General features: G+C 37.1%; 1 pseudogene; it reads left to right on the top strand.

Moving 5' to 3' along the window:
- The first annotated feature begins 1059 nt into the window (after positions 1-1059).
- LOC114097572 (ribosomal protein eL22-like pseudogene) lies at positions 1060-1428 on the top strand (annotated as a pseudogene).
- The last annotated feature ends 22634 nt before the right edge of the window (positions 1429-24062 follow it).

Below are 24062 nucleotides of genomic sequence, written 5' to 3'. Positions count from 1 at the left end.
GAAAACAAATAACTAAAAGAAAATGTTGCAGTCTGCAGGTAGCTTGATAAAGAATGGCTACCTTGGGCAAGGGCTGTAACTCAGTGGCAGAGTGCTTGCCTAGCACATGTGTGGCATTGGGTTCGATCCTTAGTACCACATAGAACAACTAAATAAAACAAAGGCATTCTATTCATCTGCAACAACAAAAACAAATTTAAAAATTAAAAAAAAAAAAAGAATGCCTACCTTCCTTTTGGTGGAAATGATATGCCAAGAAATTTTGTAGACCCTTGGAATGAGCACAAATCTCACTTGCAAAAGCAAATCACCAGCTCCCTCTGCTGTTTGTTAGTTCTGTTTGAACTTGGAGAAACAACAGTAGTACTTTCTGAGCTAAAACATTGTGTATAATTCATCATATATTATTTACCAGATTAGACACAGGCTAGCAGTTGATGTCAGCATGTTCTTTTTAATGTATGTATATATGCATGTATTATGTATTTTTTGGTGGTATTAGGGATTGAAATCATGGACTCTCTACCAGACAGACTTTCTGAGCTAAACATTGCGTACAATTCAGCATATATTATCTACTAGATTACACAGACAGGGTCTCACTAAATTGCTAAGGCTGTCCTAGAACATCCTTCCACTTCAGCCTCCCCAATCATGGGGATCACAGGCATGTGACACTACACCCAACTAATGTCTGCATATTCTATTTGTATATTCCAAATTGAAGAAAATCAAACCACCAAATGCATTTGCATAAAGTAGTTCCACCTTTAGTATCTGTTTGTGTTTCAGATATGATCATGTAACCTGTTATGAGAAAGAAAGAATGCTAGAAAATTTTATCTATTTACATTTATTTAGTACAATCTTCAAAGGCTCAGAAGAGAAGCATGCAAAAAAATCCACTAAAGACTCTCAGATAATCATTGGAAACGAAATGTATTGAAGATCAGGAACCAAACCCCATTTAGAGAGTTCTAAAGACTTTGTGAATCCCCACTTATAGAAACAATAGCCTGAATAGAAAGTTCTGCTCTGATCACACAGCCACCTGTCAAGATGGTGCTACAGAAAGATAAGAAGCCTAAGAGAACAACTTGGAAGTTGAATTTGGACCTTTTTCATCCTGTAGAAGATGGGATTTTTTTTGATTCTGGAAAGTTTGAACAGTTTCTGAGGAAGAAGGTTAAAGTCAGCGGGAAAACTGGAAATCTCAGAAATGTTGTTTACATTGAATGCTTCAAGAATAAAATCAGTTGTTTCTGAGAAACATTCTCTAAAAGGTATTTGAAATATCGTACCAAGAAATACATTAAGAAGAATAATCTTCATGATTGGCTTTGTTTGGTTGTATGTGACAACGAGACTTAAGAATTTCGATATTTCCAGATTAGTCCAGATGAAGAAGGATCAGAGTCTGAGGACTAACTGGTCTCCCATTTTAGGGCTTTGCTTTTTAATAAAACAAATGAAGTATTCATGAGAAAGAAACATCTAAAAAAGGGACTACCAGTAAATAAAAAAATTGTTCTCAAAAGAAAAAGAAAATTTCCCAGCTGTCCACGGAGATCAACACCATGAGGCTTCCTCTAAGTTTAATTAAAAGTCTTATCAATTCTTGAAGTTCAAAATTCTGAAACACACACACACACACACACACACACACACAATTTAATTAGGGAGAAAATCTGAAGTCATATTCTAGGTAACACATTTATTTTATTTCTCTAGTCTGAGAGTATTTCTTATCCCACATATTAAAGCCTTCTTGACTCTGGAGTGTAGATTCTAACTTATTTCTCCTTAGTAAAAATAAATAATTTAAAAATTACCCATAGATCTAGCTATAAAGCACATTATTATTAGTTTATAGATGGTTCTTTTGCTAAAATTTATATACCCTAGTATATCATAATACTTTTTTTCTTTTTTCTTACTAGTACACAAAGACACAGACTTAATTTGAAAAACTTTTATTTGGAAAAAGAAATCCATTATATTTTTATAAAATAATTTTTGGATAAAGGAACGAGACAGAGCTTATCTACGAAAAAGCATTCTCAATGGAAAAATCTTTCTTGAAAGTCTAGACTACAGTTAATATGAGGTTGTTAGGGCTATAGTTTAGTTATCTGTACTAATCAGTAATATAATAAAGGAAGCTATTACTTGAAAAATTTACATTCTTTTGACATCTTAAAAATATGATTTTTGCAAGTTTAAACCAGCCTCAGCAATTTAGCGAGGTTCTAAGCAACTTAGTGAGATGCTGTCTCAAAATAAAAAAATAAAAAAGGGCTGGGGATGTGGCTCAATGGTTCAATCCCCAGTACTAAAACAAACAAACAAGTAAGGTTTTGAGGAGGATATTTTATTTTTATCTTTAGATCTCAATTCCTCACATAAACAGGAGCTGTTGAGTTCATTTGCTCACTTTTTCAACTCAGATGGGTTGAGACTTACTGAATCTACTTAATTTATGCCTTTCAAATTCACCTGAGATCTTGAATAAGATCTCCACATAGAGGAATAAAGAACAGTCAGAAAAGACAAATTGTAAACATCACTAAGACTTAGATAAGAAAATGTCATACAACATTGGTTTCTTCCTGATACTTTGAAAAAAAATCATTTATTATTAAAAAAATGCATTCAGTGATTTCTGAAGCACTTGCAGACTTTGTCAAATGACTAAACCTTTTGAGGTTTCTCTAATGAGGTAGGACAATTCTTCTCTTTTTATCTTTCTCAAATAATCATTTTTATCCAGAAGTGATGAGGAAGAAGCTTGATTTTCTGTCTCTGAAAATTAGACTTATAATTTTTTTAAATGGAAAATTTGAAATTTAGAGAAGACACAAGTTAGCACAAAATTTAGCCTTTCTCTGATTTCATACTTCAAAAGCATTAATTCATTAATTTTTAAAGAAACTTTAGAAAATATTGACAATTAAAAATCCTTTAAAATGTTCACATTGGGGCTGGGATTGTGGCTCAGCGATAGAGCGCTCGCTTCGCACGGGTGGGACCCGTGTTCGATCCTCAGCACCACATAAAAATAAAGGCATTGTGTTGGGTCCATCTACACCTAAAAAATAAATATTTTTTAAAAATGTTCACATTGAAGGAAAGTGATGGAAGAATAAATAACAGATTAATAAATGTAAAAAATTCTTGATTTCACTAATATGCAAACAACTGATTTTTTTTTCTATTAAATTGAAATGTTGGAGCTGGATTGTGGCTCAGTGGTAGAGTGCTCACTTAGCATGCACAAGGCACAGGATTTGATCCTCAGCACCACATAAATGTAAAATAAAGATATTGTGTCCACCTAAAACTTAAGAATAAATATTTTTTAAAAATTAAAATGTTTTTACAAAATATTTTTTAGTTGTCAATGGACCTTTTTTTATTTTATTTATTATATGTGGTGCTGAGAATTGAACCCAGTACCTTGTGCATGCTAGGCAAGTGTAAGCTCTTCCACTGAGCTGCAACCCCAGCCCAAATTGAAATGTTTTTAAAGATAATATCCAAACTCTGCACAAAGGTAATATAGAGCAGGTTGAAAAACTCAGATTCTGTGAATTTATACTTAAATATACAATATAAGGTTCTTAACATTTTTTGACCAGAGTTTTGGGTTTCAGCTGCAATTCTGAAAAATAAAAAGAAAGAAAACCTGCATGAAACATTTTGTCATATATGTTTATTCAGAATATAGAAACGAAATATCTAATACAGAAAAAGATTAGTGTGCAAGGATGTGTATTGTGATGCTATTTATAAGGAATATTTATATATCCAATTACTTAAAATAGGAAATAATCCACATTTTCAATATTAAGTAAACAGGGAAATTGTGTTCTATCATTATAATTGGAATATTACAGAACCATTCAAAGCCATAGTTTTATTGAGTTTTAGTGACTGAGAAAACAATTACCATAGGTGCCTCTTCATTGTGATTTCAAAGGGTTCTAAGTTTTTTCCAGTGAATTTTTTTTCTTGCTGCTGGAGATCAAATGCAGGGCCTTGCACATGCTAAACACACGTCTTACCACTAAGCTATACTCCACCCCTTATAGTGAAAATTTCTATTGCTAGTTTCAATACTAGGCGCAAGTAGGAAATAATAGGGCCTTCGCAACAGTGGTTGATAGGCGAGGGCAGGTGAGCCTGATTCTGTCATGGAGCAGCACTGAGACAGTCTAAAAAAAGTGTAAAAGCACTTTGGAGGAATATCAACAAACTGTGTTGTTCTGAGTGCTTGCTCAGGCTAACAAATGAAGCTAATATAATAGTTCTCAAAATTTTTGATCTCAAGATCCTTTATATTCTTCAAGGTTATTGAGGACCACAGAGAATTTTGAGTGTGTATATGAAGGGTGGAAAATGGGATTATATAGTCACTTCTCTGCATCTGAGGCTTCTACACCCTTGGTTTCAACCAACCACAGGAGGAAATTAACTGGGAAAAAAATTGTCTGTACTGAACATATGCAGACTGTTTTCATGTCATTATTCCTTAAACAATACATTACATGACATTTATATTGTATTAAGGTTTTTTCCTTTCTTTCTTTTTTTTCCCTGGTACTGGGAATTGAACTCAAAGTTACTTTACCATGGAGCAACAACCCCTTCCCCCTTTATTTTTTATTTTGAGACAGAATTTTGCTAAGTTACCCAGACTGTCCTCAAACTTGTGATCCTTCTGCCTCAGCTTCCTGAGTAGCTGTGGTTACAGGTGCAAACTATTGCACCCTGCTCTGTATTGGGCATTTTAAATCATCTGATTTAAAGTATATGGGAAGGGGGCTGGAGGTGTGGCTCAATGGTAGAGCACTTGCCTCATGTGTGTGAGACACTGGGTTTGATTCTAAGCACCACATATAAATAAATGAATAAAATAAAGGTCCATCAACATCTAAAAAATATTTTTTAAAATACTTAAAAAATAAATAAATAAAGTATATGGGAGGATGTGGGTAGCTTCTATGTAATACTATGTCATTAATATAAAGTATTTGAATATCAGAGGATGTTGGTATCTGTAGGAGAGCCCTAGATTCAATCCCTGGCTGATACTAAGGGATGACTGCATTTATCAATGTTCTTCATACTAGAAATTAAAACTGAGAAATTTAGAGAATATGCATTAATTGAAAAATAGCAATTATAAAGCCATTAGATGTTAACACAAGTAATGGTTATTGGCAGCCAAGCAAGTGAATTGCCTAGAACCTGGCTGGCAGAATTCAGTCATTTTAGCACATAAGAAACAAGCAAATGATGGGCTGGGGTTGTAGCTCAGTGGCAGAGTGCTTACCTAGCACGTGTGAGGCACTGGGTTTGATCCTTAGCATCACATAAAATAAACAAATAAAATAAGAACATATAGTTTTTTAAATTGTTTATTCTAATTTGTTATATATAACAGCAGAATACATTACAATTCATATTATACACATAGAGCACAATTTTTCATATTTCTGGTGGTATACAAAGTATATTCACACCATTCATGTCTTCATACATGTACTTAGGGTAATGATGTCCATCTCATTCTATCATCTTTTTTATACCCCTTACCCCCTCTCTTCCCCTCCCTCCCCTTTGCCCTATCTAGAGTTCATCTATTCCTCCCATGCCGCACCCCCTCCCAACCCCACTATGAATCAGCCTCCTTATCTCAAAGAAAACATTCGGCATTTGGTTTTTTGGGATTGGCTAACTTCACTTAGCATTATATTCTCCAACTCCATCCATTTACCTGCAAATGCCATGATTTTATTCTCTTTTATTGCTGAGTAATATTCCATTGTGTATATATACCACATTTTCTTTATCCATTCATCTACTGAAGGGCATCTAGGTTGGTTCCACAGTTTAGCTATTATGAATTGTGCTGCAATAAAGATTGATGTGGCTGTGTCCCTAGAGTATGCTGTTTTTAAGCCCTTAAAAAGACCAAGGAGTGGAATAGGTGGGTCAAATGGTGGTTCCATTCCAAGTTTTCCAAGGAATCTCCATACTGCTTTCCATATTGGCCGCACCATTTTGCAGTCCCCCAGCAATGTATGAGTGTGTTTTTTTCTCTACATCCTTGACAACACTTATTGTTTGTATTCTTAATAGCTGCCATTATGACTGGAATGAGATAAAATCTTAAAATAGTTTTGACTTACATTTCTCTAATACCTAGATATATTTGTTGATTGTATAACACCTTCTGAGAAATGTCTGTTCAGTTCCTTGGCCCATTTATTGTTTGGGTTATTTGTTTTTTTGGTGTTTAGCTTTTTTAGTTCTTTATATATCCTAGAAATTAGTGCTCTATCTGATGTGCAAGTGGTAAAAATTTGCTCCCAAGCTGTAGGCTCTCTGTTCACTTCATTGATTGTTTCTTTTGCTGATAAGAAGTTTTTTAGTTTGAATTCATTCAATTTATTAATTCTTATGCTATAGGAGTCTTATTAAGAAAGTAGGGGGCCTAATCCGATATGGTGGAGATTTGGGCCTACTTTTTTATATGAATCTATACTAGAAGACCCCAAAAATTCCACCAGTAAACTTCTAGAACTAGTGAATGAATGCAGCAAAGTAGTAGGATACAAAATCAACACCCATAAATCAAACACATTTCTGTATATCAGTGACAAATCCTCTGAAGAGGAAATGAGGAAAACTACCCCATTTACAATAGCCTCAGGAAAAAAATAGAATACTTGGAAATCAACCTAACAAAAGAGGTGAAAGACCTTTACAATGAGGTGAAAGACCTTTACAACTATAGAACACAAAAGAAAGAAATTAAAGAAGACCTTAGAAGATGGAAAGATCTCCCTTGTTCTTGGATAGGCAGAATTAATTTTGTCAAAATGACCATATTACCAAAAGCATTATACAGATTTAATGCAATTCCAAGCAAAATCCCAATGACATTCCTCATAGAAATAGAAAAAGCAGTCATGAAATTCATCTAGAAAAATAAAAGATCCAGATAGCTAAAGCAATCCTTAGTAAGAAAAGTGAAGCAGGTGGGCTGAGGCTGTAGCTCAGTGGTACAGTGCCTGCCTTGCACAGGTGAAGCACCACATACAAATAAATAAATAAGGATGTTGTGTCCATCTACATCTAAAAAAAAAAAAAAAAAAAAGTGAAGCAGCTGACATTGCTATACCAGAACTTAAACTACACTACAGAACAATAGTAACAAAAACAACATGGTATTGGCACCAAAATAGACTGCTAGATCAATGGTACAGAATAGAGGACATAGAGACTAACCCACATAATTACTGTTATCATATATTAGACAAAGGTACCAAAAACATACATTGGAGAAAAGATAGCCTCTTCAACAAATGGTAGGAAAAATGAAAATCCATATGCAACAAAATGAAATTAAACCCCTATCTCTCACCATGCACAAAACTCAACTCAAAGTGATCAAGGAACTAGGAATTAAACCAGAGACCCTGTGTCTAATAGAAGAAAAAGTAGTCAGGAAGCAGAGAGAGGGCAAGGAGCCATATAAATCCCAAGGTATACCCCAGTGACCTAAATCCTCCAGCCACAGACACACCCCACTTGCCTACAGTTACCACCCAGTAATCCATTCAGTTTTTAATCCATAAAGTGAATTAACCCATTGATTAGGTTTCAGCTCTCATAATCTATTCATTTCACCTCTGAACATTCCTGCATTGAATATGAGATTTTGAATGGACAACTTATATCCAAATCATAACAAAAATAACCATCTTTTCCACAACAAAACAAAACTTGTGGGAATAGTGGCATTATAAAAATTTTTGCAAAGCTCTTGAATATCTATTTGGTTTAATGGCAGACAGTGGGATTCTTACTTTTGCTTCTGCATGCATTCTCTTGTGATGTATTGTTTTGGTTGAAGCAATAGAGAAAGTCCAGCCTCCCTCAGGTATGTAGATAGAAAACAGAAGCTGGTGGATATCCTGAACTCCACAGACCACACTTTGAGACTTGTTACTCTAGTTTTAAATTACAAGTTTTGCAATCATATAAACAATTCTGTAGCAGAAACTAGTATGGTAAGCTCTTAACAGAGACCAGAACTAAATCTGTTTGGAAAAGGGTTTCTCACAAGTCATTGTAAATCACATGACTCTTTTTTTTGGTACTGGGGATTGAATCCAGTGGGGCTTAACCACTGAGCCACATCCCCAGCCCCTTTTTATATTTTATTTAGAGACAGGGTCTCACTAAATTGCTTAGGGCATCGCTAAATTGCTGAGGCTGGCTTTGAACTCGTGATCCTCCTGCCACAGCCTCCAGGCGTGTGCCAACATTTTTTTTTATTACTTTGAAAATGACTGGGGAGATTAGTCAAATGGTGGTTCTAAGCACCACATATAAATAAATGAATAAAATAAAGAAAGAAAGACAGTAGAAATGAATTGGACATAACTTTCTTATGTTCATATATGAATACATGACCAGTATAACCCCACATCATGTACAACCACAAAAATGAAAGTTATGCTCCATGTATATATGATATGTCAAAATACACTCTACTGTCATGTATATCTAAAAAGAACAAATTAAAATAAAAGAAGAAGAAAAAAGAAAAGAAAATTACTTCAGCTCTGTAGCCGGTTGGTTCCTTTTTCAAACCACCTAGAGGTTTTTTGCCTCATTGTACAGCTATAGTCTGTGCAGCTCTGGCCACCAGGGGGCTCCCACTAACAACTTTTTCTGGAAGAATCCAATTCAGATAATTTGTCCTTTGAAAAATTGGCTGCCCAAGTCACCAGGGCTAAATTTCTTTGATTGGTTCAACTTGAAATCAGTCAGTTAAATAAATGGAGAATTAAGTCAAGTAAAAGAGAAGTTAAAAAAAAAAAAGAGAGAGAACAGCTGTTTTTTTAAGGTGGAAGGCTGTTTTTAAAAATCTCTTCTAAACAATTTAATGACACCCTGTCTTAAAATAAAAAATAAAAAAGGCTGGGATGTAGCTCAGTGGTAAAGCACACCTGGATTCAATCTTCAGTTAAAAAAAAAAAATCCCCAAAGGGTCATTCTGGATATTAGAAGAAGTACTATTTGGCACAAAACTATTTTACCAGCTAGTGCGACTTTCTCTTATATTTAACTGGCATGCTTAAATTGGGTATACTATCTCCACTAACATGATTCTCTCCCAAAGCAAGACATCATACTTGGAAACCACATGGGATAAGAAGAGAAGTAGTAAGGAATGAGCCATTCTACCCTGAAAGATGAGAGACCTGTTTTTCATTCTAGCACATTCTCATCTGACACTGGAGAGTGACTTAATCTCAGAGCCATTCCACCTAAAAACTTAGGGCTAATAATACCTCATCTGTTTAGAAGCTTCATTCTCAGTCTGATTGTTTCTCGAGTTCCTCCCTAGATTTGAGATGTATAAATCTATGATTCAATTTGAACCTGGTAGAGTTCTTCAGTTGCATGGACAGAAACCAACTTTGGCTAATGTGTCCCAATTTGTTTAGTAAGACTTGAAAAATGTTCTTATGACCTGAACCCTATATCTCTCCCAGGTGATCCAGTTGCATTTTCTACTTCTCTATCATACTTGCTACTTGCTTTTTTTTTGTACCAGGGATCGAACCCAGGAGTGCTTAACCACTGAGCCACATTTCTAGCTGTTTTTTTGTTTTTCATTTATTTATTTTTATGTGGTGCTGAGGATTGAACCCAGGTCTCACACGTGCAAGGCGATTGCTCTACCACAGAGCCACAACCCCAGCCCTTGTTTTTTTGTTTTTAGATAGGATTGCTTAGGGCCTTGCTAAGTTGTTGAAGCTGTCTTTGAACTTGTGATCCTTCTGCCTCAGCCTCCTGTGCCCAGCCTCCCTCATAGTTTTGACACTACTACATTATAATTTCCTCAGTGTTTTTCCCAACACATAGTGCAGTATCTGGCACATAGTAAGTACATAAAAAAATATTGGTTGATGGAGGAAGAAGAGAAGACATCTCTCTTTAGATAGTGTCAATCATATAGTAAGGGTTCATTAAACATTTGTAAAACTGAACTGAGAACACTGACACCCTTAACAGGATAGTTAATACTCAATAAAAAAGGTACAGATACTAGTAGGATTTTGATACAGGGGTGATTGATATAGGGATTTGCCTATATCACAGAACTAATAAATGACAGACCTGAGCTCTGATTCACAATTTTGATATCTCTCATAATAATTTTGTTTAGAAAGGGGAAATGCTTTCTTCCTTCTTTCCCTAGGCACTAACCAGCATAAGGAGACTCTCATGACACACAGCTAAGCACATATTGCTACCTTGAGTTTAATGCTCCAGAGATGTAGAGACACTTGGAAAGACTGAAAAAGGATGCCTAATAAGTGTATTCTAACAAGATCAGAGAAACCAAGGAGAGGAGACATATGCTAGCACAGTGAACAGATGCTGCCTGATTTGAAGAGACAAGAACATAAACACATAGAAGCATTCTTTGCATGACTGTACAGCACGCATGCCTTGGGAGAGTGTACCCCACCCTCATACATCTCCTGCAGGGACTCTATGGTCTGCAGCTCTGAATGGGACCTGGGCATATACCTGGCAACTAAGACCATCAAAACCCTCTTCTGTTAGAGGTCAGCAGAAATGGTGACAGGGATGCAGAGATAGCTGAACTCCCTCTGCCAAAGGCTTCTGATGACAACTTCCCAGAAGCCAGTGACCTGGACCACACTCCTACACAGTGCCAGGCTGCCCAGGCCTGCATTCTCAGGCTCAGGAACCCTCATTCCTTCCTTCCTTCCTTCCTTCTTTCCTTCTTTCCTTCCTTCCTTCTTCCTTCCCTCACTTCCTTTCTTGATTTCTTTCTTCTCTGCATAACATAAACTTCACCATCTTAACTGTGGAGAGCAGTGACTTCAATCATGGTTCTTTGACTGCCTGATGGCTGTGTTGCACTGGGAATTTCCTGTGCAAGGATGCAGGTCAAGATGACCAGTTGCTATGGTGACACCCAGCCTGAGGAGGCTCTATGCAAAGACGCAGAGCTGTATCAGTCTGCATCTTGAGCTCAGGCACCAACTCCCAGGATAGAGAATTCTGAGCATAACAAGATAACCCTAATATCTTGCCAGTCCTGCGTCCTTCAGATTGCTTGCTTTGCTGAAACTTTCCCACAAATAATGTTTTGATAACGAAACCTAGGTAATAAATGTACTGTACCAAATATGAGTCATCATTATTCCTCCATCAGAGGGTAATGTCCCATCTAGCCCCAGCTTTCTCCTCTCTCTCTCTCTCTCTGTTTATCTTTTCTCAATCCCCCATCACCCCCCTCACCAGTTTTTCTGAATTAATGGTTGTGGCTGAGAGATGGGGCCACAGCACTTAACAATTCCTTATTTTTAAGGCTGAATAATATGTGATTGTATGGATAGAGCACATATTCTTTATCCATTCATCTGCTGATGGACACTTTGGGTTATTTCCACCTTTTGGCTATTCTGAACAAAGCTTCTGTGAACAAAAGGTTATTTATTGTGAAGAAGAATGTATTCTCTTTTCAGAACAAAAATTTTGACTGGCACACAGGACTCTGAAGATTTGAGTTCAGAGCACAAGGTGACATGTTTTAGTTTTGGGAGGCAAGTCTCCCAGTCTTTAGTTTCCTCAACTGTAAAATGAAATGCTGATATTTACTAGCTTTTAAATCTTTAGTAAATATTACATAATATCATGGATATAAAAGTATTTTAAGCTGAAAAGCCTCATCCAGTCCACATGGTTATGGATTTTGTGACCAGCCATTGTGATCAATGGAAAGTGTGATCTGTGATGGTCATTCATGGTAAAGGCAGATGTAGAGATGTTTTGTGCAACAAAAACTGATCAACAGTTATTATCAGATTAATAGCTGAAAGTAGTTTTTTTTAACGTAGTTGAGATCTATTTTAAATATTTTTTTTTTAAAAATTTTTATTGTTGGTTGTTCAAAACATTACGTAGTTCTTGATATATTATATTTCATACTTTGATTCAAGTGGGTTATGAACTCCCATTTTTACCCCGTATACAGATTGCAGAATCACATCAGTTACACATCCATTGATTTACATATTGTCATACTACTGTCTGTTGTATTCTGCTGCCTTTCCTATCCTCTACTATCCCCCCTCCCCTCCCCTCCCCTCTTCTCTCTCTACCCCCTCTACTGTAATTCATTTCTCCCCCTTGTATTTTTTTTTCCCTTTCCCCTCACTTCCTCTTGTATGTAATTTTGTATAACCCTGAGGGTCTCCTTCCATTTCCATGCAATTTCCCTTCTCTCTCCCTTTCCCTCCCACCTCTCATCCCTGTTTAATGTTAATCATCTTCTCATGCTCTTTGTCCCTACTTAGTCACTCTCCTTATATCAAAGAAGACATTTGGCATTTGTTTTTTAGGGATTGGCTAGCTTCACTTAGCATAATCTGCTCTAATGCCATCCATTTCCCTGCAAATTCTATGATTTTGTCATTTTTTAATGCAGAGTAATACTCCATTGTGTATAAATGCCACATTTTTTTTTATCCATTCATCTATTGAAGGGCATCTAGGTTGGTTCCACAGTCTTGCTATTGTGAATTGTGCTGCTATTGAAAGTAGTTTTTATGCTTTCTTTCTTTTTCTCAGTTTTTCTGTTTTCTGTAGACATGTAAGGTAATTTTGTAATAGTGGTTATTTTATGCCCTATTTTATATTTATAGCCCTTGCTGTTCTGCCACTGCAATTTATTTTTTAAAGAACACGTTTCTTTCTCTTCCTCTCTCCCTGTGCCTCTCTCACCTCTCCCCCTCTTTAATCTCAGGGGAAACAGGATTACCTTTCTTCTCCATTCTAGTCAGAGTTATCTGTCCTCAAGCACTCACCCACCATAGGAATGAAGTCATTCTGACTTTGGGGATGGCACCAGAAGATCTCAGGAATAAGTGATCTCCAGATTAACAAGTGAATTACTACTCCAACGGAGAATATGTGGAATGTAGACTTTGAACTACCTCTTTAAAAAACCTGTGTTTCAGAGGTTGGGGATACAGCTCAGTTGGTAGAGTGCTTGCCTTGTACCCACAAGGCCTTGGGTTCAATCCCTAGCAATAAACAAACAAACAAACCTCTGTTCCTAAAAAGCAGAATCATAGCCTTTTAGGAGTCCCCTGTGTTTCTCTTTTGGTAGCAAAGCAATAAAACTTCTTTTTCCTTTTTCTCAAGAGTATGTCCTTGTTATTGGATTGGCAATGGGGACAATGACCAAGCTTTTGCTAACACTTTATTAAATAATTAAAAAAAAAATCACTTCTCTAGGCCAGGCGCAGTGATGCATGTAATCCCAGAGGCTCAGGAGGCTGAGGCAGGAGGATAGCAAGTTCAAAGCCAGCCTCAGCAATTTAGTGGGCACTAAGCAACTCAATGAAATACTCTCTCTAAATAAAATAGAAAAATAAAATAAAATAAAAATTACTTCTCAGATATATTCCAATGAAACTGCTTTAGACCTTATCTCATGTTCTCATGTCTTGAATTGTAGCTCTCATATATGCCCTTCCTAAATTGTATGCATGTGTTAAACATCAGTTTAAAATGGAGTTATGGAATCTTTTTGTTTTCTTATGGTAGAAAGCATATAAAAGTTTCCATCTTAACCATTATTAAGTGAACAATTCAGTCACGTTAATTATATTCACACTGTTGTGTGACAGTCCACCAGAGGGGTTCCCAGAGAGGGGGACCTTGACTTGTTATGAGCAGAGGTGTGGGGGTTGTGTTTTATTTCTCAGCTCTGTGTTTTGTTTTGTTAGTGCCAGGGATTGAACCCAGGACCTCTTAACCACTGAACCACATCCCCAGCCCTTCTTAGTTAATATTTTGAGACAGGGTTTTGCTAAGTTGCTGAAGCTGACCTTGAACTTGTTATCCTCCTGCCTCAACCTCCCCAGCTGCTTGGATTACAGGCATGCACCACTGTGCCCAGATAGCTCTGTGTTCTTGCAGGAGAAAATCCAGACAAGACATAAAAGGTTGTAAAAGTATAGCAAACAAAGCACTCGCAAGAGGGAGAGAGTAGATCGGGCCTCTAAGAGGAGAGAGAGCTAGCATCCTCTTGTTCCAGTTTTATTGGGGGTCTTAGGAAAATTTCTAGAAAGTTATTTATTCAATAGATCTTTTATTTTATTTATTTATATGCAGTGCTGAGGATCGAGCCCAGGGCCTCATACAATCAGCCTCATACATACCACTGAGCCACAACTCCAACCCCACTTCTCAACTTTTGACTGACAGTAAACTGCATCAGATTTTTAAAGTCCCTACCATGCATGATTTTACCCACCTGTTCCCAAGTGGGAGGGAAAAACTTTATTAATATAATATTAAAGTGATATATAAAGATATAAAGACAACTCTTGGCCCCTAATGACCAGCTTAAATTAAAACTTTATTTTTTTTTTTTTTTTTTTTATAGATTTATGATCCTGGGCTTTGATAAAGGTCATGAATGTTCCCCCTTAAGGGGCAACTTTGTGTTCTTATCAGCAGGGAGGAGTCTTACTATCAAGAGCCTCAAGCAAGAAAATTCTACAGATAACAAGTTGTTTGACTAGGAATGTTACATATTCTATTGACTAAAGGCAGAGTAGGGCCAGAGTGGCCTGAGGTAAGTTGATTTTTAAAAGAAAGCACATGGTAGAGCAGCTCCTAGGCGCAGGCTATAGGATCATCCCCTTAACTCAGGTTCCTACCTCTCATATCTATCTGCTACCTATCAGATGCAGAACAAATGAGGTCCTTGGTATATGTATCACAAAAGATCTTAGCACACACCAGATACACATTTAGGAAAGCAGATACACATTCAAGGGAGAATGCTGGCTCTCTTGAGAGTGATCAGCTTTTGGGGTAGAGCAAGGAATATACATTTAAGGGAGAATATGAGCCATCTCCAGAGGGAAAAACAGACCCCTTGGTATGGCACGGTAATCTTTACAGAAGGATAGGGGCTGAACCAGAGGTGGAGTCAGAGAGGAGTTACACAATTTTGTGACACTTCTTCTAGTATTGCACATTGTCTTGCATCATGTTACTTTTTGCAGGCAAGGATGTGGGCCAAGGGCTCAGGTCAAGGACATGGGCTAAAAACATGGGCTGGGTTGCTCTGGAATTGCTTGTTTTGCATTTCAAAGGTTTCAGCTCTTGGGCTCCTGTTTTTGAGATTCAGTGTATCTTTCTTTTTTTATATCCCCAAATTCCTATCTCACAACCAATTGTTAGAAGGCTTTTCATTTTACAAAACTGAAACTCTGTATCCATTAAACAATTCCCCTTTCTCCCCTAGTCCCAGCTCCCAGTAGACAGTCTGAAACCAATATGTTTCTTTGTTTTGAAAGAAGGCTATCTACTACTTTCTGTCTCTAATTCTGTCTTTGATTCTGACTACTCTAAATACCTCATATAAATGGTATTTGCGCCTGAGCACAGTGGGCTCTCCTCTTGGTAAGTGCAAACCAACAACCACACCAGGAAATAAAACAGTGAAGAAAAGAGACTATTGGGGATAATGTCCAAAGTATTCTCTTCCTGAACACAGGAAGCAAGGGAGTTCTAGTAGGGAGATTGAAGCATATTCACACTGTAGAGACCTGTCATTGCATATAGAGGCAGCTATATGCCTAAGCATGTGCATGTTGAGATCAGGTTTCTTCATATATCACAGATCACATGCTTTTTTGTTTTTTGTTACTGGGGATTGAACCCAGGGGTATGTAACCACTGACCCACATCCCCAGCCCTTTTTTATATTTTATTTAGAGACAGGACCCCGCTGAGTTGCTTAGGGCCTCACTAAGTTGCTGAGCCTGGCTTTGAACTCCCAATCCTCCTGCCTCAGCCTCCCCAGCCACAGGGATTACAGGCGTGTACCACTACACCAGGCTATCATGTTTTATAATGGTGGACAGAACCACTCCTGAAGTGGAGGATTTAGCATTATAATGAAATTATAATGAACAAAGTTAACTCTGTGAAACCCAGAAGAGGAACTGGATGGCTTTAGCTGATTTAAACCTGTTCCTTGTGGCCTTTTTTGGAGAGCCTTGTCTAAAACAACAACAGCAACAAAGCAGCTTGAATGGATATTAACAGTTGTCAGGGGAGGCGGCAGCTTCTTCCCCAGCAAGCACATGTGCTTGACCCTAAAAGTTCCTGCCTAACAGCTAACAGTATTTGTCTTTTTTGGGGGGTGGGGGGGGGTGGGGACTGGCTTATTTTCACTTTACCTCCATGCTAGTATGAGGTAAAGTTTAAAAAGAAGGTTTTTTCCCAAGGAAAACAAAGGAATGGTCTTAGCTTATAAACAAAACTATCTTTAAAATTCAGACAGACCTGCAAACCAAAGGCCAGCAATGAGCTTCTCTAGCGTGTGAAACCCCAGGAAGACAGGACCAGAGGCTGGCCAGGAGGCCTATTTGGGTCCATTTCCCATGGCTCTCAGTTGCTGTAGTGAGTTCAGAGGCTCTTCTCTCCATCTGTAGGAAGTGCCTGGAAGGTCTTGAGTCCTGGGACAAAGAGAGCCTGGCCTTTGTTCCTAGGTACAAGGAAGAAACACAATTATGACCTTTGTACTGAGATTCTTTGGGCACCTCTTCATTAAGGGTTATTATTATGTATAGCATTGTGTTAGGCATTGGATGGTAGGAAAAGCACAGAGAAACAAAGAAATCTGTAACACACAGGCCCACATCCAATGGAGCTTATGGAAGAATACATTTATTTATTTATTTATTTAAAATTACAAGAGCCCATTCTGTGCTAGGTACTGGGGCATCTATGGGGAGTGAGACACATTCACTTTAACAAAAGTTACTAAACAGAAAATTTAGTTTGACACGGATCTTGGATCTAATATAGCTAAAAAGCTTCTAGAAGAAAACATGAGAATTTCTTCAAGATCTTGGAGTGGGAAAGGATTCCTTAAATAGAATACAAAAAGAACTAACCACAAAAGATAAAATAAATTGGATTTCATTAAAATTAAAACCTCTGTTCTTTAAAAAAGACATCATTAAGAAAATTGGGGCAGGGACTGTGGCTCAGTCCTAGTGTACTTGTCTAGGATGTGTGAGCTCCAGTATCACAAAAGGAAGTAAGGAAGGAAGGAAGGAAGGAAGGAAGGAATGAATGAATGAATTGGATGAACACAATCACATGTTTATAAATGTAGCACCGCAAGTTCTTCATCTTAGACATGAACTCATTAATTCCCATTATAGAAGGCGAGAGTGTAACTCTTTTTAAACCCTCTGCTCTCACTACTCCTGCTTGATCCTGCATCCTAATACAGTATTGTCATAATTTTAATGAAATCAATATTCCAATATTTCATTATTATGACTATGTAGATATCATTCCCAAATGAACCAAATCGTAGTAAATGATAATTCCTTTTACTTTTCTACACAGTGGTGATGGTTTCAATATCAGGTACCCCCAAAAGGTCATATGTGAGACAATGCAAGAAAGTTTAGAGGTGAAATGAAAGTTTAGAGGTGTTATGAAAGCCAAAACTCAATCAGTGAATTAATCGCCTGACAGGTATTAACTGAGTGGTAACCATAGAGAAGTAGGGTATGGCTGGAGGAAGTGGGTGGTTGGAGCCATGCCTTTGGGGTTTATATTTTATCCCTGGTGAGTGGAGTCTTTGTCTCTCTCCTGCTTTCTGATCTTCGTATCCTGAGTTGTTTTCCTCTGCTACATACTTCAGCTATGATGTTCTGCCTCACCTTGAGCCCTGAGGAATAGAGTCCACTATCTATGGACTGAGACCTCTATAACTATAAGCTCCCAAATAAACCTTTTCTCCTAAAATTGTTCTTGTCAGGTCCTTTGGGCACATAAGTGAAAAAGCTGACTAAAAAGCAGCCTTTAGTGTTCTCTAGAATTCATAATTGTCTTGTGTTTTCCATTTGCCTAATTTTCAATGTACTTATCCCAAATCCACTCCAACATCTTCTTTGATCATCTCTCCTAGCGCTTCTGATACATCCCATGCAAATGGCTTGCTCTCTACAAGAAGTGTATGGCTGTCATCCCAGATGGCTTTAACATCCTTTCTTTTGTTGACTATAATTTCTCAGACCCCATTTCTTCTTCTAGGTTGGTTTAAGGTCTGGCTTTGTGGAGCACATCTTCCAATAGCATTCTGAAAAAGAACATATAGAAGAAAATGTTTTTAATTGTTGGATGTCTGAAAATGTCCTTCATACTTAATTAAGAACTTTTCTGTGTATATACAGAAACAATTATCCTTACACAATTTGCAGGTTTTGTTCCATTGTTTTCTAGTGTCTAGAACTATGTTTAAGTACAAAGCCGTTCTGAAGCTGGGTGCAGTGACCCATGCTTGTAATCCCAGCCATTTGGAGGCTGAGGCAGGAAGATCTCAAGTTCAAAGCCAGCCTCAGTGACTTGGTGAGTTCCTAAGCAACTTAGCAAAACCCTGTCTCAAAATTAAAAATTAAAAAAAAAAAAAAGACTGGGGATGTGGTTCAGTAGTTAAGGGGACTTTGGTTCAATCCCTGGTATTTAGAAAAAAGTCATTCTAATCCTTGATTCTTTGTATGTCAACTGTTTTGTCTTTCTGGAAACATGTAGGATTTTCTTTTTTTTAATTTAAGATATTCTGAAATTTTGTGATGATGTGCATTTGTATGTGTTTCTTTTTAGCCAGTATACTGAGGCATTTTAGGCCCCTTTTAGTTTAGAAACATGCCCGTTAACTTTGGGATATTTTCCTGAATTATTGAATTTATGATTTTCTTAATTCCACTTGAATTTTTTTTGCTTTTTATGAAACTTCTCCAGTGCAGACAGTAGACATGGACTTATCTTCTGATTTTCCCTTTCTTCATTTTTGGTACATTTGTGTGTATATGTGTGTGTATGTGTGTGTGTGTGTATAAGAGTTCCTTAATTTTATTTTCTAAATTTCTATTAATTTTTTCATTTTTATGTTATCATTGTTTATTTAATTTCAAAAGGTTCTCTTGTTCTCTGAATATTATTATTATATTATCATTATTATTAATATAATAATATTATTTAAAAATATTATTATTATATTATATTAAAGATATAACAATATCTTTATTTTTTAATTTTTATGTGGTGCTGAGGATGGAACCCAGTGCCTCATGCATGCCAGATGAGTGTTCTACCTCTGAGCCACAACACCAGCTCTTTGAATATTATTTTTAAAAATAGTATCCTGCTTTTGTTTTGAGGTTGTAACATCTACTGTTTTTTATTTACATTTTTATAAAATAATTTTAATGTATATAAATCTGGGTATAGTATAGCTTTGGACAGTATTCTATAATCTCAATTTTTCAACAGTTGACTCTGTGCAACTATAACAAACAAAAAGAGATCACTTGTCTCTTGATAATAACTAAAATGAGATTTTAAACATAATAGAAGAGTGATAATTCATACCTCAACATTACTATTTAGACTAGCTGTAGATACTCTACAATGCATTATAACACTTAAGCACTATTTATTAGGCAAAAAGGAAAAAAAATTACAGTGAAACCTAAAATGTTTCCTCGTTGTTTAGTTTCCAACCCAAGTAAATTTTTAAAAAAATCATTATGAATGAGAAAGATAATGAAATAAAACAAGATCATTTGCCAAATGTTAAACAGTTGCACCTTTTTTTTTTTACTCACTTATTTTTTATGTGGTGCTGAGGATCGAAACCAGGGTCCCGTGCATGCGGGGGCGAGCACTCTACTGCTGAGCCACAACCCCAGCCCAGGTGGGCCCTTTTCAATACTACAGTTAAGTCAGGGCAAATGTCATTCTTAGGTAATTATCTTGAAGTCATATTTTCAGTATACTTCAGGAATACTATTAAATATTTTATCACAAGAAAAATTATGAGCCCATTACCTTGAGAAGGGAATTTAACAGGTGTGATATGATAAGAAGCAATGATGAATTATGAGATTCTTATTTTTGAGCTACTGGGAACTGAGTCCATAAGTGCTTTACCACTGAGCTATATCTCCCCTCTCCTTTTGTTGAGACAGAGTCTTGCTAAGTTGCCCAGGCTGACCTCAAACTTGTGATCCTCCTGCCTCAGACTTCTGAATAAGATAATTTTTTTATGTGAAATAACTGATATTGTAAATGTGCAGATTTACTGTGTAACAACTACTCTTGTCATTTTGAAAATATCATTGATAATTTGTTGAAGCTTTCTTCTCCTTCCATAGTCTCCTTCATTCAGGGTGCATTTTTTTAAAAATATTGTTTTTAGTTGTAGTTGGACACAATACCTTTATTTTATTTATTTATTTTTATGTGGTGCTGAGGATTGAACCCAGGGCCTCGCACATGCTAGGCGAGTGCTCTACTGCTGAGCCACAACCTCAACCCCTGGGGTGTATTTTTTATTTGTTTGTCTCTCTGTGGCTTTTTTTTGTCAGCATAATTCATATTAGAAGCTTCCTTTAGGTTCATATTAGTTCTCAGAGATTTATATCTTAGTTCATTTCTGTTATTGTAACTGAATACCAAAAACTGGATAATTTTTAAGGAAAAAGATGTTTATTTGATGTGTGATTTTGAAGGCTGGGAAGTTCAAGATCAGGCAGCATCTGATGAGGTCCTCCTCTGGAGTCCTGAGGTGACATGTAACATCATATAGAAAGAGTATCTTAGCTTAGGTGTCTCCTAATCTTAGAAAGCCACAGTGTCATTAGATTATAAAGCTGAGCTAATTTCTATCATCAAAGTATCCAATAAGACCAACTTAGAGGAAGAAAAGTTTATTTTGGCTCATAGTTTCAGAGATTGAGTCCATGGTCAGCTGACTCCATCGCTCTGGTCCTGAGGTAAGGTAGAACATCATGGTACCAGGGCAAAGCAGAGTAGCACTGCCCTGCTCATGGCAGCCAGCAAGCAGAGAGAGCAAAGGAAGAGGCTGCAGGGAAGATGTGTCCTTTCAGGGCCCATCCTCAGTAACCCACCTCCTCCATTTATGGTCTACCTGCCTACAGTTACCACCTAGTTAATCCATTCAAACTAGTATGGACTGATTCAGATATAGCTCTCATAATCTGACCATTTCACCTCTGAATATTCCTGCATTAATTCAGAGCTTTTGGGGAATACCTGCTATCATAACCATATCAAAAGCCATTAGATTCTAAAGATACAATGCCATGAGATTAGAGTCCTACCCTTATGACTTCATTTAATCTTCATTACTTACCAAAGTTTTCCCCCCAAATACCATAGTCAATTAAGTTCTTACCCTCTTAATATCTCACAATAGAGATTGAATTTTCTTTCTTTTTTTCTTTTTTTTTTTTTTTTTTCAGAGTGGAAAGTAGAAGTTTATTAAAGGACAGCAGAAAAGACTTTTCCCGGAGGAAGAAGGGGACCCAAGAGATGGAATCCTAGAGATTGAATTTTCATGAGTTTGTTTGGGTGAGGACATTCAAACCATAGCATTTTTCTTCTGAGAGCTGGATATTCAATGCCACCTGGATGTTCCAATGTGTGGCTGAAGCTTCAGCGTAAGGCAATCTTGCAGGGCCCTATGGTTGAAGGATCTTGATATCAATATTTTCAAGTCTTTCCTTATAGGAACATCTGGAATCATAGGCTACAGAGAAGACCATTGATCTTCTGCCCAGAGGATGAAGGTCTTGTTGCTAGGAGCTAGGTTGGGGGAGAGGGGTATGAATTGAATATGCATATATCCACTTGATTCCATTCTGGACAGTCCTGTAGTTCTGCCTAAACCTCTGGGTAGTAACTGCAGCTGTGTGTAGTAACCCTCCAGTTCATCATCGTCAGACAATACCTTTCCTTTCATTTTTCCCACTGGAGGCAGTAACTTGTTTGACAAAAGCTGGGAGATGACCTGGGTATCAGACTTGTTTTAGTCAGCTTTTTCAGCTGTTTCTCTGTTGTAACTAAAAGACCTTACAATTTTAGGGGAGAAAAAGTTTATTTGGGGGTTCACAATTTCAGATGTTTCGGCAGGCTCCATTCCTTGGGGTTCAAGGTGAGGCAGGACATCAGTGGCCTAAAAGTCTGGTAAGGGAAGCAGCTCACATGATGGTCAGGTAGTATAGAGATCTCCACTTGCCAGATACAAATATACCCAAGGCCACGCTCCCAGTGCCCCACCTCCTCCAGCCACAATCCACCTGCCTTCAGTTACTGCTCCATCCCATCAGGTGATTAATTCCCTGATTGGGTTAAGGCTCTTGTAACCCAATCATTTCTTTTCTAAAACTTCTTGCATCGTGTTTTGGGGACACCTCATATCTAAACCATAACTAGACTGTTAGCTAATCCTCCTCATTGTAGCAATCTTTTCACTTATGCCAGGTACTAGGTACTGCCATTTTCTGAGCCTTTCAAGGATTTTATGGAATAAACTGGGATGGTTCTTAACTTTTTTTGATGTCTGCTTAGGACTCATAATTCTTGAGTTCAACCATCTATGTTCAAACTCCTATAATTGTGTTGCTTTTGGGGCTGGGGCTGGGGCTCAGTGGTAGTGCACTTGCCTGGCATGTGTGAGGCACTGGGTGTTTCTCAGCACCACATATAAATAAATAAATAAATAATAAGATCTATCAACAACTAAAAAAAAAAAAGTTTCTCTTTAAGAAAAAATGGTGTTGCTGGCTAGGGTTGTGGCTCACTGATAGAGCGCTCACCTAGCACATGCGAGGCCCTGGGTTTGATTCTCAGCAACTATAAAAATAAATTTTAAAAAAATAAAGGTATTGTGTCCAACTATAACTAAAAAATAAAATATTAAAAGAAAAATTGTGTTGCTATTGTCTTTTCTCCAATTCTGTGTTTATATCATTTTTTTAAAATCTCTTTTCAGAAATCCCTGTTTTTGGTTCAGTATATAGGAGCTAAACAGTCACCACTCCATTCTAATAACAAGTAAAAAACTGGACAAAATTAAAAAATTAACAAGTCTTTTTAGGTTTAGAATAGTAGTGAGGTCACTGGGTGTAGTGGTATACACTTGTAATCCCAATGGCTCAGGAGACTGAGACAGAAGGATTGCAAGTTCAAAGCCAGCCTCAGCAACTTAGTGAGGCTATAAGCAACTTGGAGAGACCCTGTCTCAAAATAAAAAATAAAAGGGGCAGTGTTGGGGCTGTGGTTCAGTGGTAGAGCGCTTGCCTAGCATGTGTGAGGCACTGGGTTTGAACCTTACACTACATAAATAAATAAAATGAAGGTATTGTGTACATCTACAACTAAAAAATAATGTATTTTAAATTTTTTTTAAATGTTTAAAAAATAAATAAAAGAGGCTTGGAATGTGGCTCAGTGGGTAACCACCCCTGGGTTCAAACCCTGTACAAAAAAAAAAAGTGAGGTTACTTCCCAGGAAAGGAAATAGTGCTGGGCTGTAACTTTAAAAAAATGATGTATGCAAACATGAAAAAATGTTCAACATCTCTAGCAATTAGAGAAATGCAAATCAAAACTACTCTAAGATTTCATCTCACTCCAGTCAGAATGGCAACTATTAAGAATACAAACAACATAAGTGTTGGAGAGGATGTGGGAAAAAAGGCACATTCATACATTGCCCTCAATATGGAAAGCAGTATGGAGATCCTTGGAAAACTTGGAATGGAACCACCATTTGACCCAGCTATCTCACTTCTCGGTTTATACCCAAAGGACTTAAAAACAACATACTACAGGGACACAGCCATATTAATATTTATAGCAGCACAATTCACAATAGCTAAATTGTTGAACCAACTTAGATGTCCTTCAATATATGAATGCATAGGGAAACTTTGGTATGTATACACAATCGGACATTACTCAGCATTAAAAGAGAATAAAATCATGACATTTGCAGGTAAATGGATGGAGTTAGAGAAGATAATGCTAAGGGAAGTAAGCCAATTCCAAAAAACCAAAGGCCATGTTTTCTTTGATATAAGGAT

Source organism: Marmota flaviventris, chromosome 4 (assembly GCF_047511675.1).
Source record: "Marmota flaviventris isolate mMarFla1 chromosome 4, mMarFla1.hap1, whole genome shotgun sequence".
Taxonomy (NCBI): Eukaryota; Metazoa; Chordata; class Mammalia; order Rodentia; family Sciuridae; genus Marmota; species Marmota flaviventris.
Note: the sequence above shows the minus strand (reverse complement) of the source record. Positions and strands in the feature narration are given on the sequence as shown.